The sequence below is a fragment of the Copadichromis virginalis genome, linkage group LG23 (assembly GCF_057382275.1).
Source record: "Copadichromis virginalis isolate Kocher_CV1m ecotype Utaka linkage group LG23, C_Virginalis_male_GT1.1, whole genome shotgun sequence".
Lineage (NCBI taxonomy): Eukaryota > Metazoa > Chordata > Actinopteri > Cichliformes > Cichlidae > Copadichromis > Copadichromis virginalis.
This window is the reverse complement of record NC_140639.1, coordinates 25,033,561-25,046,060: the sequence shown is the minus strand read 5'-3', so window position 1 is coordinate 25,046,060 and position 12,500 is coordinate 25,033,561. Positions and strand designations below refer to the sequence as shown.

General features: G+C 47.3%; 1 protein-coding gene and 13 non-coding genes across 14 annotated transcripts in view; all 14 read right to left on the bottom strand.

Annotated features, from left to right (window-relative positions):
• Positions 1 to 12,500, bottom strand: part of LOC146680960 (copper-transporting ATPase 2-like) — a 57,501-nt gene that overhangs the window by 33,113 nt on the left and 11,888 nt on the right. The gene's annotated exons all lie outside the window — the stretch shown is intronic.
• Positions 571 to 643, bottom strand: trnar-ccu (transfer RNA arginine (anticodon CCU)). Its single transcript has one exon. It is a non-coding gene; the product is annotated as a tRNA-Arg (tRNA).
• On the bottom strand, positions 1,396 to 1,468 carry trnar-ucu (transfer RNA arginine (anticodon UCU)). Its single transcript has one exon. It is a non-coding gene; the product is annotated as a tRNA-Arg (tRNA).
• Positions 2,232 to 2,304, bottom strand: trnar-ccu (transfer RNA arginine (anticodon CCU)). The gene has a single exon. It is a non-coding gene; the product is annotated as a tRNA-Arg (tRNA).
• On the bottom strand, positions 3,067 to 3,139 carry trnar-ccu (transfer RNA arginine (anticodon CCU)). Its single transcript has one exon. It is a non-coding gene; the product is annotated as a tRNA-Arg (tRNA).
• Positions 3,889 to 3,963, bottom strand: trnar-ccu (transfer RNA arginine (anticodon CCU)). Its single transcript has one exon. It is a non-coding gene; the product is annotated as a tRNA-Arg (tRNA).
• On the bottom strand, positions 4,725 to 4,799 carry trnar-ccu (transfer RNA arginine (anticodon CCU)). Its single transcript has one exon. It is a non-coding gene; the product is annotated as a tRNA-Arg (tRNA).
• trnar-ccu (transfer RNA arginine (anticodon CCU)) lies at positions 5,552 to 5,624 on the bottom strand. Its single transcript has one exon. It is a non-coding gene; the product is annotated as a tRNA-Arg (tRNA).
• On the bottom strand, positions 6,388 to 6,460 carry trnar-ccu (transfer RNA arginine (anticodon CCU)). The gene has a single exon. It is a non-coding gene; the product is annotated as a tRNA-Arg (tRNA).
• On the bottom strand, positions 7,224 to 7,296 carry trnar-ccu (transfer RNA arginine (anticodon CCU)). Its single transcript has one exon. It is a non-coding gene; the product is annotated as a tRNA-Arg (tRNA).
• trnar-ccu (transfer RNA arginine (anticodon CCU)) lies at positions 8,060 to 8,132 on the bottom strand. Its single transcript has one exon. It is a non-coding gene; the product is annotated as a tRNA-Arg (tRNA).
• On the bottom strand, positions 8,896 to 8,968 carry trnar-ccu (transfer RNA arginine (anticodon CCU)). The gene has a single exon. It is a non-coding gene; the product is annotated as a tRNA-Arg (tRNA).
• Positions 9,732 to 9,804, bottom strand: trnar-ccu (transfer RNA arginine (anticodon CCU)). The gene has a single exon. It is a non-coding gene; the product is annotated as a tRNA-Arg (tRNA).
• On the bottom strand, positions 10,568 to 10,640 carry trnar-ccu (transfer RNA arginine (anticodon CCU)). Its single transcript has one exon. It is a non-coding gene; the product is annotated as a tRNA-Arg (tRNA).

Sequence of the window (12,500 nt, the reverse complement as noted above, 5' to 3'; positions counted from 1 at the left end):
GCTTATTGCTCCACTTTATTTGGGGGCGTTTATGTTGTCTGTTGAGACTTGTGAAACCACATGAAGACCAGAGAGTACCAACGATTTGAATCACTGAATCTAGTTCCACTAAAAGAGGGGGAGTAGCAGGAGCATGTGTGACGTGCTCAAACACAGCTGGATCAAATGCTTGAATTAGCTCTTCAGCATGGCATCAAGTTTGGCAAAGGCCTGACAACAAGCCATTCATTTGATTCAGGTGTGTCAGAACAAGGATGCATCTAAAAGCTAAAGAAAAAAAGTAGTTCTCCAGGACTGGAGTTGGAATCCCTGTGCTAGGCTCTATGTACACATAAGGAGTCGCCTTTGGTGATCGGGCGCAGTTATGGTACATGACTGACTCACTCGGTGCCTGTACTACAGGGTTACTTGTCTGCATTTTTGGGGGGGAACAGGACCTGACTGTCGTCTGTTTTTGGACACAGTTCAGAGAATCGGGCCATCCAAAACACATAGCAGAGGATGGTTTCGATCCATCGACCTCTGGGTTATGGGCCCAGCACGCTTCCGCTGCGCCACTCTGCTGCACAGCACCCCAGATGGGACTCGAACCCACAATCCCTGGCTTAGGAGGCCAGTGCCTTATCCATTAGGCCACCGGGGCAGATGAGCGCTTGACTTCCTTTCTTTGGAGGTTGTTTCGGGGTTCGAGTGAGAGCCATGGTTTCAAGCTGGTTTTTAGTTCAAAGATGAAGCTGTATTTAAGAACATTTGAGAAACACTGAGAAAATAAATTACACTCTGGGCAACTCAGTGTCCAGAACTCTGGCCAGCCAACACGCTGTGCTTATTGCTCCACTTTATTTGGGGGCGTTTATGTTGTCTGTTGAGACTTGTGAAACCACATGAAGACCAGAGAGTACCAACGATTTGAATCACTGAATCTAGTTCCACTAAAAGAGGGGGAGTAGCAGGAGCATGTGTGACGTGCTCAAACACAGCTGGATCAAATGCTTGAATTAGCTCTTCAGCATGGCATCAAGTTTGGCAAAGGCCTGACAACAAGCCATTCAATTGATTCAGGTGTGTCAGAACAAGGATGCATCTAAAAGCTAAATAAAAAAAAGTAGTTCTCCAGGACTGGACTTGGAGTCCATTTGCTAGGCTCTATGTACACATAAGGAGTCGCCTTTGGTGATCGGGCGCAGTTATCGTACATGACTGACTCACTCGGTGCCTGTACTACAGGGTTACTTGTCTGCATTTTTGGGGGGGAACAGGACCTGAGTGTCGTCTGTTTTTGGACACAGTTCAGAACATCGGGCCATCCAAAACACATAGCAGAGGATGGTTTCGATCCATCTACCTCTGGGTTATGGGCCCAGCACGCTTCCGCTGCGCCACTCTGCTGGACAGCACCCCAGATGGGACTCGAACCCACAATCCCTGGCTTAGAAGGCCAGTGCCTTATCCATTAGGCCACCGGGGCAGATGAGCGCTTGACTTCCTTTCTTTGGAGGTTGTTTCGGGGGTTCGAGTGAGAGCCATGGTTTCAAGCTGGTTTTTAGTTCAAAGATGAAGCTTATTTAAGAACATTTGAGAAACGCTGAGAAAATAAATTACACTCTGTATACACTCTGGGCAACTCAGTGTCCAGAACTCTGGCCAGCCAACACGCTGTGCTTATTGCTCCACTTTATTTGGGGGCGTTTATGTTGTCTGTTGAGACTTGTGAAACCACATGAAGACCAGAGAGTACCAACGATTTGAATCACTGAATCTAGTTCCACTAAAAGAGGGGGAGTAGCAGGAGCATGTGTGACGTGCTCAAACACAGCTGGATCAAATGCTTGAATTAGCTCTTCAGCATGGCATCAAGTTTGGCAAAGGCCTTACAACAAGCCATTCAATTGATTCAGGTGTGTCAGAACAAGGATGCATCTAAAAGCTAAATAAAAAAAAGTAGTTCTCCCGGACTGGAGTTGGAGTCCATTTGCTAGGCTCTATGTACACATAAGGAGTCGCCTTTGGTGATCGGGGGCAGTTATCGTACATGACTGACTCACTCGGTGCCTGTACTACAGGGTTACTTGTCTGCATTTTTGGGGGCGAACAGGACCTGAGTGTCGTCTGTTTTTGGACACAGTTCAGAACATCGGGCCATCCAAAACACATAGCAGAGGATGGTTTCGATCCATCGACCTCTGGGTTATGGGCCCAGCACGCTTCCGCTGCGCCACTCTGCTGCACAGCACCCCAGATGGGACTCGAACCCACAATCCCTGGCTTAGGAGGCCAGTGCCTTATCCATTAGGCCACCGGGGCAGATGAGCGCTTGACTTCCTTTCTTTGGAGGTTGTTTCGGGGTTCGAGTGAGAGCCATGGTTTCAAGCTGGTTTTTAGTTCAAAGATGAAGCTGTATTTAAGAACATTTGAGAAACGCTGAGAAAATAAATTACACTCTGTATACACTCTGGGCAACTCAGTGTCCAGAACTCTGGCCAGCCAACACGCTGTGCTTATTGCTCCACTTTATTTGGGGGCGTTTATGTTGTCTGTTGAGACTTGTGAAACCACATGAAGACCAGAGAGTACCAACGATTTGAATCACTGAATCTAGTTCCACTAAAAGAGGGGGAGTAGCAGGAGCATGTGTGACGTGCTCAAACACAGCTGGATCAAATGCTTGAATTAGCTCTTCAGCATGGCATCAAGTTTGGCAAAGGCCTGACAACAAGCCATTCATTTGATTCAGGTGTGTCAGAACAAGGATGCATCTAAAAGCTAAATAAAAAAAAGTAGTTCTCCAGGACTGGACTTGGAGTCCATTTGCTAGGCTCTATGTACACATAAGGAGTCGCCTTTGGTGATCGGGGGCAGTTATGGTACATGACTGACTCACTCGGTGCCTGTACTACAGGGTTACTTGTCTGCATTTTTGGGGGGAACAGGACCTGAGTGTCGTCTGTTTTTGGACACAGTTCAGAGAATCGGGCCATCCAAAACACATAGCAGAGGATGGTTTCGATCCATCGACCTCTGGGTTATGGGCCCAGCACGCTTCCGCTGCGCCACTCTGCTGTACAGCACCCCAGATGGGACTCGAACCCACAATCCCTGGCTTAGGAGGCCAGTGCCTTATCCATTAGGCCACCGGGGCAGATGAGCGCTTGACTTCCTTTCTTTGGAGGTTGTTTCGGGGTTCGAGTGAGAGCCATGGTTTCAAGCTGGTTTTTAGTTCAAAGATGAAGCTTATTTAAGAACATTTGAGAAACGCTGAGAAAATAAATTACACTCTGGGCAACTCAGTGTCCAGAACTCTGGCCAGCCAACACGCTGTGCTTATTGCTCCACTTTATTTGGGGGCGTTTATGTTGTCTGTTGAGACTTGTGAAACCACATGAAGACCAGAGAGTACCAACGATTTGAATCACTGAATCTAGTTCCACTAAAAGAGGGGGAGTAGCAGGAGCATGTGTGACGTGCTCAAACACAGCTGGATCAAATGCTTGAATTAGCTCTTCAGCATGGCATCAAGTTTGGCAAAGGCCTGACAACAAGCCATTCAATTGATTCAGGTGTGTCAGAACAAGGATGCATCTAAAAGCTAAATAAAAAAAAGTAGTTCTCCAGGACTGGACTTGGAGTCCATTTGCTAGGCTCTATGTACACATAAGGAGTCGCCTTTGGTGATCGGGCGCAGTTATGGTACATGACTGACTCACTCGGTGCCTGTACTACAGGGTTACTTGTCTGCATTTTTGGGGGGGAACAGGACCTGAGTGTCGTCTGTTTTTGGACACAGTTCAGAACATCGGGCCATCCAAAACACATAGTAGAGGATGGTTTCGATCCATCGACCTCTGGGTTATGGGCCCAGCACGCTTCCGCTGCGCCACTCTGCTGGACAGCAACCCAGATGGGACTCGAACCCACAATCCCTGGCTTAGGAGGCCAGTGCCTTATCCATTAGGCCACCGGGGCAGATGAGCGCTTGACTTCCTTTCTTTGGAGGTTGTTTCGGGGTTCGAGTGAGAGCCATGGTTTCAAGCTGGTTTTTAGTTCAAAGATGAAGCTGTATTTAAGAACATTTGAGAAACGCTGAGAAAATAAATTACACTCTGTATACACTCTGGGCAACTCAGTGTCCAGAACTCTGGCCAGCCAACACGCTGTGCTTATTGCTCCACTTTATTTGGGGGCGTTTATGTTGTCTGTTGAGACTTGTGAAACCACATGAAGACCAGAGAGTACCAACGATTTGAATCACTGAATCTAGTTCCACTAAAAGAGGGGGAGTAGCAGGAGCATGTGTGACGTGCTCAAACACAGCTGGATCAAATGCTTGAATTAGCTCTTCAGCATGGCATCAAGTTTGGCAAAGGCCTGACAACAAGCCATTCATTTGATTCAGGTGTGTCAGAACAAGGATGCATCTAAAAGCTAAATAAAAAAAAGTAGTTCTCCAGGACTGGACTTGGAGTCCATTTGCTAGGCTCTATGTACACATAAGGAGTCGCCTTTGGTGATCGGGCGCAGTTATGGTACATGACTGACTCACTCGGTGCCTGTACTACAGGGTTACTTGTCTGCATTTTTGGGGGCGAACAGGACCTGAGTGTCGTCTGTTTTTGGACACAGTTCAGAACATCGGGCCATCCAAAACACATAGCAGAGGATGGTTTCGATCCATCGACCTCTGGGTTATGGGCCCAGCACGCTTCCGCTGCGCCACTCTGCTGGACAGCAACCCAGATGGGACTCGAACCCACAATCCCTGGCTTAGGAGGCCAGTGCCTTATCCATTAGGCCACCGGGGCAGATGAGCGCTTGACTTCCTTTCTTTGGAGGTTGTTTCGGGGGTTCGAGTGAGAGCCATGGTTTCAAGCTGGTTTTTAGTTCAAAGATGAAGCTTATTTAAGAACATTTGAGAAACGCTGAGAAAATAAATTACACTCTGGGCAACTCAGTGTCCAGAACTCTGGCCAGCCAACACGCTGTGCTTATTGCTCCACTTTATTTGGGGGCGTTTATGTTGTCTGTTGAGACTTGTGAAACCACATGAAGACCAGAGAGTACCAACGATTTGAATCACTGAATCTAGTTCCACTAAAAGAGGGGGAGTAGCAGGAGCATGTGTGACGTGCTCAAACACAGCTGGATCAAATGCTTGAATTAGCTCTTCAGCATGGCATCAAGTTTGGCAAAGGCCTGACAACAAGCCATTCAATTGATTCAGGTGTGTCAGAACAAGGATGCATCTAAAAGCTAAATAAAAAAAAGTAGTTCTCCAGGACTGGAGTTGGAATCCCTGTGCTAGGCTCTATGTACACATAAGGAGTCGCCTTTGGTGATCGGGCGCAGTTATCGTACATGACTGACTCACTCGGTGCCTGTACTACAGGGTTACTTGTCTGCATTTTTGGGGGGGAACAGGACCTGAGTGTCATCTGTTTTTGGACACAGTTCAGAACATCGGGCCATCCAAAACACATAGCAGAGGATGGTTTCGATCCATCGACCTCTGGGTTATGGGCCCAGCACGCTTCCGCTGCGCCACTCTGCTGGACAGCACCCCAGATGGGACTCGAACCCACAATCCCTGGCTTAGGAGGCCAGTGCCTTATCCATTAGGCCACCGGGGCAGATGAGCGCTTGACTTCCTTTCTTTGGAGGTTGTTTCGGGGGTTCGAGTGAGAGCCATGGTTTCAAGCTGGTTTTTAGTTCAAAGATGAAGCTTATTTAAGAACATTTGAGAAACGCTGAGAAAATAAATTACACTCTGTATACACTCTGGGCAACTCAGTGTCCAGAACTCTGGCCAGCCAACACGCTGTGCTTATTGCTCCACTTTATTTGGGGGCGTTTATGTTGTCTGTTGAGACTTGTGAAACCACATGAAGACCAGAGAGTACCAACGATTTGAATCACTGAATCTAGTTCCACTAAAAGAGGGGGAGTAGCAGGAGCATGTGTGACGTGCTCAAACACAGCTGGATCAAATGCTTGAATTAGCTCTTCAGCATGGCATCAAGTTTGGCAAAGGCCTGACAACAAGCCATTCAATTGATTCAGGTGTGTCAGAACAAGGATGCATCTAAAAGCTAAATAAAAAAAAGTAGTTCTCCAGGACTGGAGTTGGAATCCCTGTGCTAGGCTCTATGTACACATAAGGAGTCGCCTTTGGTGATCGGGCGCAGTTATCGTACATGACTGACTCACTCGGTGCCTGTACTACAGGGTTACTTGTCTGCATTTTTGGGGGGGAACAGGACCTGAGTGTCATCTGTTTTTGGACACAGTTCAGAACATCGGGCCATCCAAAACACATAGCAGAGGATGGTTTCGATCCATCGACCTCTGGGTTATGGGCCCAGCACGCTTCCGCTGCGCCACTCTGCTGGACAGCACCCCAGATGGGACTCGAACCCACAATCCCTGGCTTAGGAGGCCAGTGCCTTATCCATTAGGCCACCGGGGCAGATGAGCGCTTGACTTCCTTTCTTTGGAGGTTGTTTCGGGGGTTCGAGTGAGAGCCATGGTTTCAAGCTGGTTTTTAGTTCAAAGATGAAGCTTATTTAAGAACATTTGAGAAACGCTGAGAAAATAAATTACACTCTGTATACACTCTGGGCAACTCAGTGTCCAGAACTCTGGCCAGCCAACACGCTGTGCTTATTGCTCCACTTTATTTGGGGGCGTTTATGTTGTCTGTTGAGACTTGTGAAACCACATGAAGACCAGAGAGTACCAACGATTTGAATCACTGAATCTAGTTCCACTAAAAGAGGGGGAGTAGCAGGAGCATGTGTGACGTGCTCAAACACAGCTGGATCAAATGCTTGAATTAGCTCTTCAGCATGGCATCAAGTTTGGCAAAGGCCTGACAACAAGCCATTCATTTGATTCAGGTGTGTCAGAACAAGGATGCATCTAAAAGCTAAATAAAAAAAAGTAGTTCTCCAGGACTGGAGTTGGAATCCCTGTGCTAGGCTCTATGTACACATAAGGAGTCGCCTTTGGTGATCGGGGGCAGTTATGGTACATGACTGACTCACTCGGTGCCTGTACTACAGGGTTACTTGTCTGCATTTTTGGGGGCGAACAGGACCTGAGTGTCGTCTGTTTTTGGACACAGTTCAGAACATCGGGCCATCCAAAACACATAGCAGAGGATGGTTTCGATCCATCGACCTCTGGGTTATGGGCCCAGCACGCTTCCGCTGCGCCACTCTGCTGTACAGCACCCCAGATGGGACTCGAACCCACAATCCCTGGCTTAGGAGGCCAGTGCCTTATCCATTAGGCCACCGGGGCAGATGAGCGCTTGACTTCCTTTCTTTGGAGGTTGTTTCGGGGGTTCGAGTGAGAGCCATGGTTTCAAGCTGGTTTTTAGTTCAAAGATGAAGCTTATTTAAGAACATTTGAGAAACGCTGAGAAAATAAATTACACTCTGTATACACTCTGGGCAACTCAGTGTCCAGAACTCTGGCCAGCCAACACGCTGTGCTTATTGCTCCACTTTATTTGGGGGCGTTTATGTTGTCTGTTGAGACTTGTGAAACCACATGAAGACCAGAGAGTACCAACGATTTGAATCACTGAATCTAGTTCCACTAAAAGAGGGGGAGTAGCAGGAGCATGTGTGACGTGCTCAAACACAGCTGGATCAAATGCTTGAATTAGCTCTTCAGCATGGCATCAAGTTTGGCAAAGGCCTGACAACAAGCCATTCAATTGATTCAGGTGTGTCAGAACAAGGATGCATCTAAAAGCTAAATAAAAAAAAGTAGTTCTCCAGGACTGGAGTTGGAATCCCTGTGCTAGGCTCTATGTACACATAAGGAGTCGCCTTTGGTGATCGGGCGCAGTTATCGTACATGACTGACTCACTCGGTGCCTGTACTACAGGGTTACTTGTCTGCATTTTTGGGGGGGAACAGGACCTGAGTGTCATCTGTTTTTGGACACAGTTCAGAACATCGGGCCATCCAAAACACATAGCAGAGGATGGTTTCGATCCATCGACCTCTGGGTTATGGGCCCAGCACGCTTCCGCTGCGCCACTCTGCTGGACAGCACCCCAGATGGGACTCGAACCCACAATCCCTGGCTTAGGAGGCCAGTGCCTTATCCATTAGGCCACCGGGGCAGATGAGCGCTTGACTTCCTTTCTTTGGAGGTTGTTTCGGGGGTTCGAGTGAGAGCCATGGTTTCAAGCTGGTTTTTAGTTCAAAGATGAAGCTTATTTAAGAACATTTGAGAAACGCTGAGAAAATAAATTACACTCTGTATACACTCTGGGCAACTCAGTGTCCAGAACTCTGGCCAGCCAACACGCTGTGCTTATTGCTCCACTTTATTTGGGGGCGTTTATGTTGTCTGTTGAGACTTGTGAAACCACATGAAGACCAGAGAGTACCAACGATTTGAATCACTGAATCTAGTTCCACTAAAAGAGGGGGAGTAGCAGGAGCATGTGTGACGTGCTCAAACACAGCTGGATCAAATGCTTGAATTAGCTCTTCAGCATGGCATCAAGTTTGGCAAAGGCCTGACAACAAGCCATTCATTTGATTCAGGTGTGTCAGAACAAGGATGCATCTAAAAGCTAAATAAAAAAAAGTAGTTCTCCAGGACTGGAGTTGGAATCCCTGTGCTAGGCTCTATGTACACATAAGGAGTCGCCTTTGGTGATCGGGGGCAGTTATGGTACATGACTGACTCACTCGGTGCCTGTACTACAGGGTTACTTGTCTGCATTTTTGGGGGCGAACAGGACCTGAGTGTCGTCTGTTTTTGGACACAGTTCAGAACATCGGGCCATCCAAAACACATAGCAGAGGATGGTTTCGATCCATCGACCTCTGGGTTATGGGCCCAGCACGCTTCCGCTGAGCCACTCTGCTGTACAGCACCCCAGATGGGACTCGAACCCACAATCCCTGGCTTAGGAGGCCAGTGCCTTATCCATTAGGCCACCGGGGCAGATGAGCGCTTGACTTCCTTTCTTTGGAGGTTGTTTCGGGGGTTCGAGTGAGAGCCATGGTTTCAAGCTGGTTTTTAGTTCAAAGATGAAGCTTATTTAAGAACATTTGAGAAACGCTGAGAAAATAAATTACACTCTGTATACACTCTGGGCAACTCAGTGTCCAGAACTCTGGCCAGCCAACACGCTGTGCTTATTGCTCCACTTTATTTGGGGGCGTTTATGTTGTCTGTTGAGACTTGTGAAACCACATGAAGACCAGAGAGTACCAACGATTTGAATCACTGAATCTAGTTCCACTAAAAGAGGGGGAGTAGCAGGAGCATGTGTGACGTGCTCAAACACAGCTGGATCAAATGCTTGAATTAGCTCTTCAGCATGGCATCAAGTTTGGCAAAGGCCTTACAACAAGCCATTCAATTGATTCAGGTGTGTCAGAACAAGGATGCATCTAAAAGCTAAAGAAAAAAAAGTAGTTCTCCAGGACTGGAGTTGGAATCCCTGTGCTAGGCTCTATGTACACATAAGGAGTCGCCTTTGGTGATCGGGCGCAGTTATGGTACATGACTGACTCACTCGGTGCCTGTACTACAGGGTTACTTGTCTGCATTTTTGGGGGGGAACAGGACCTGACTGTCGTCTGTTTTTGGACACAGTTCAGAGAATCGGGCCATCCAAAACACATAGCAGAGGATGGTTTCGATCCATCGACCTCTGGGTTATGGGCCCAGCACGCTTCCGCTGCGCCACTCTGCTGCACAGCACCCCAGATGGGACTCGAACCCACAATCCCTGGCTTAGGAGGCCAGTGCCTTATCCATTAGGCCACCGGGGCAGATGAGCGCTTGACTTCCTTTCTTTGGAGGTTGTTTCGGGGTTCGAGTGAGAGCCATGGTTTCAAGCTGGTTTTTAGTTCAAAGATGAAGCTGTATTTAAGAACATTTGAGAAACGCTGAGAAAATAAATTACACTCTGTATACACTCTGGGCAACTCAGTGTCCAGAACTCTGGCCAGCCAACACGCTGTGCTTATTGCTCCACTTTATTTGGGGGCGTTTATGTTGTCTGTTGAGACTTGTGAAACCACATGAAGACCAGAGAGTACCAACGATTTGAATCACTGAATCTAGTTCCACTAAAAGAGGGGGAGTAGCAGGAGCATGTGTGACGTGCTCAAACACAGCTGGATCAAATGCTTGAATTAGCTCTTCAGCATGGCATCAAGTTTGGCAAAGGCCTGACAACAAGCCATTCATTTGATTCAGGTGTGTCAGAACAAGGATGCATCTAAAAGCTAAATAAAAAAAAGTAGTTCTCCAGGACTGGACTTGGAGTCCATTTGCTAGGCTCTATGTACACATAAGGAGTCGCCTTTGGTGATCGGGGGCAGTTATGGTACATGACTGACTCACTCGGTGCCTGTACTACAGGGTTACTTGTCTGCATTTTTGGGGGGGAACAGGACCTGAGTGTCGTCTGTTTTTGGACACAGTTCAGAACATCGGGCCATCCAAAACACATAGCAGAGGATGGTTTCGATCCATCGACCTCTGGGTTATGGGCCCAGCACGCTTCCGCTGAGCCACTCTGCTGGACAGCACCCCAGATGGGACTCGAACCCACAATCCCTGGCTTAGGAGGCCAGTGCCTTATCCATTAGGCCACCAGGGCAGATGAGCGCTTGACTTCCTTTCTTTGGAGGTTGTTTCGGGGGTTCGAGTGAGAGCCATGGTTTCAAGCTGGTTTTTAGTTCAAAGATGAAGCTTATTTAAGAACATTTGAGAAACGCTGAGAAAATAAATTACACTCTGTATACACTCTGGGCAACTCAGTGTCCAGGGGCCCGTTCTTCGTACCTCGCTAAGTAGGTTAGCCGGATTAGATTGTTGACGATTTCGCGTGATCCTGGATCAGTCGGTTCCCCGAAGCTCATCCGGGACTTGCTGTCATAGCAACAGAGCCGTAAGCGTAAACCTGCTCGGGAGCAGGTTTACTTTATGTAAACAGGATTAGATCGCGGCCACGCAGGTATGTCCGCTTCATTTATACGAAAGCAACAGCGATATTTTTCCACTGTTTCACCATAAATAAATATTATCAATGTAACTAAAGATAATGCAGCACTTGATCCTTTTATTGATGTCACACAGATACATACAGGTCATTTCCTAAAAAAGGGAAATGTACTATTAACATTCTATTACATGTATGTGATTATTACAGATGTAATTCATATTTCAGAGTAGTAATTGTAAATTACTTCGTGTAATCAAGATGAGAGACCACGGCTATAAAAGCGAAGGTGGATTTGGGAAGCCTGTCGCAGCCATGTCCTGTCCGTATACGCGACCAACCCATTGCGGAAGGTGCAAGATTGATAAGGAGAGTCCTCAGAATTCAGCGTATATTGCGGGACAGACAGGATCCTTTAGCTCAGCGCGACAGTGTGCTCATAGAGAGATATCGATATTCCCGTGAGGGTATTATTTACTTAACCAACTTGTTGACGAGGGGGTGCAGGACCACCACCTGTCTTTTTTTCCTCTGCCCTTTTCTTGGTTGCTGTTATGAACAAACTAACAGAGTATTACAGGCCAGTATTACCTTGCCAAGAGACGAAAAGCAATCTAAGAGATAAATATTACCATTCTGTAGAATACTCCTGTATTCCACTTTTACTTGTTCCCATGTTCTTGTGGGTCCTGTTGTGGCTCTAATGTGAAAGGGGATATAATATAACATATTATAATATAATATAATGCCATATGATATTGGACAATATAGTGTCATATGATAGATCTACCCTACCGCCTACTGGTGTTGGCCAGAGGGGCCGATGGCGCGATATGGCAGCCTGGCTACAACCGTAGCTGCCTCCACCAGTGTGTGAATGTGGGAGTGAATGAATAGTGGTATCGTAAAGCGCTTTGGGTGCCTTGGAAAGCGCTATATAAACCCAATCCATTATTATTATTATTATTAAATTACCTACGAGTTTGATTTGTCAGCAACTTTCTGCCAGCCCTCTCTCCTTGCTTTTGCAGCCTTTGCAGTGTTCTCTTGCGTTTTAATTAAACTCTGAAACTCCTGAAATCCCTCACTCATGAGTTCTTGCTCTGCTGCCGGAAAATACCGAGCACGCCCCTTGGACATTTTCGCCGACCAATCAGCGGGTTGCCGATCAATGTTTCTACTATCGATGCGTAGCCCCTTTTACGACACCCAGTGATGTCACATTCCTGCGTCCAGCTGTAGTAATCGTCAACAGCAGGTGTGTTCGGGGAACCGGATTAGCGAGCTCACGGTTAGCGCGATGATTTGATCTTGGATGTGTCATTTGATCTTGGATGTAGTAAGCGACGTACGAAGAACGGGCCCCAGAACTCTGGCCAGCCAACACGCTGTGCTTATTGCTCCACTTTATTTGGGGGCGTTTATGTTGTCTGTTGAGACTTGTGAAACCACATGAAGACCAGAGAGTACCAACGATTTGAATCACTGAATCTAGTTCCACTAAAAGAGGGGGAGTAG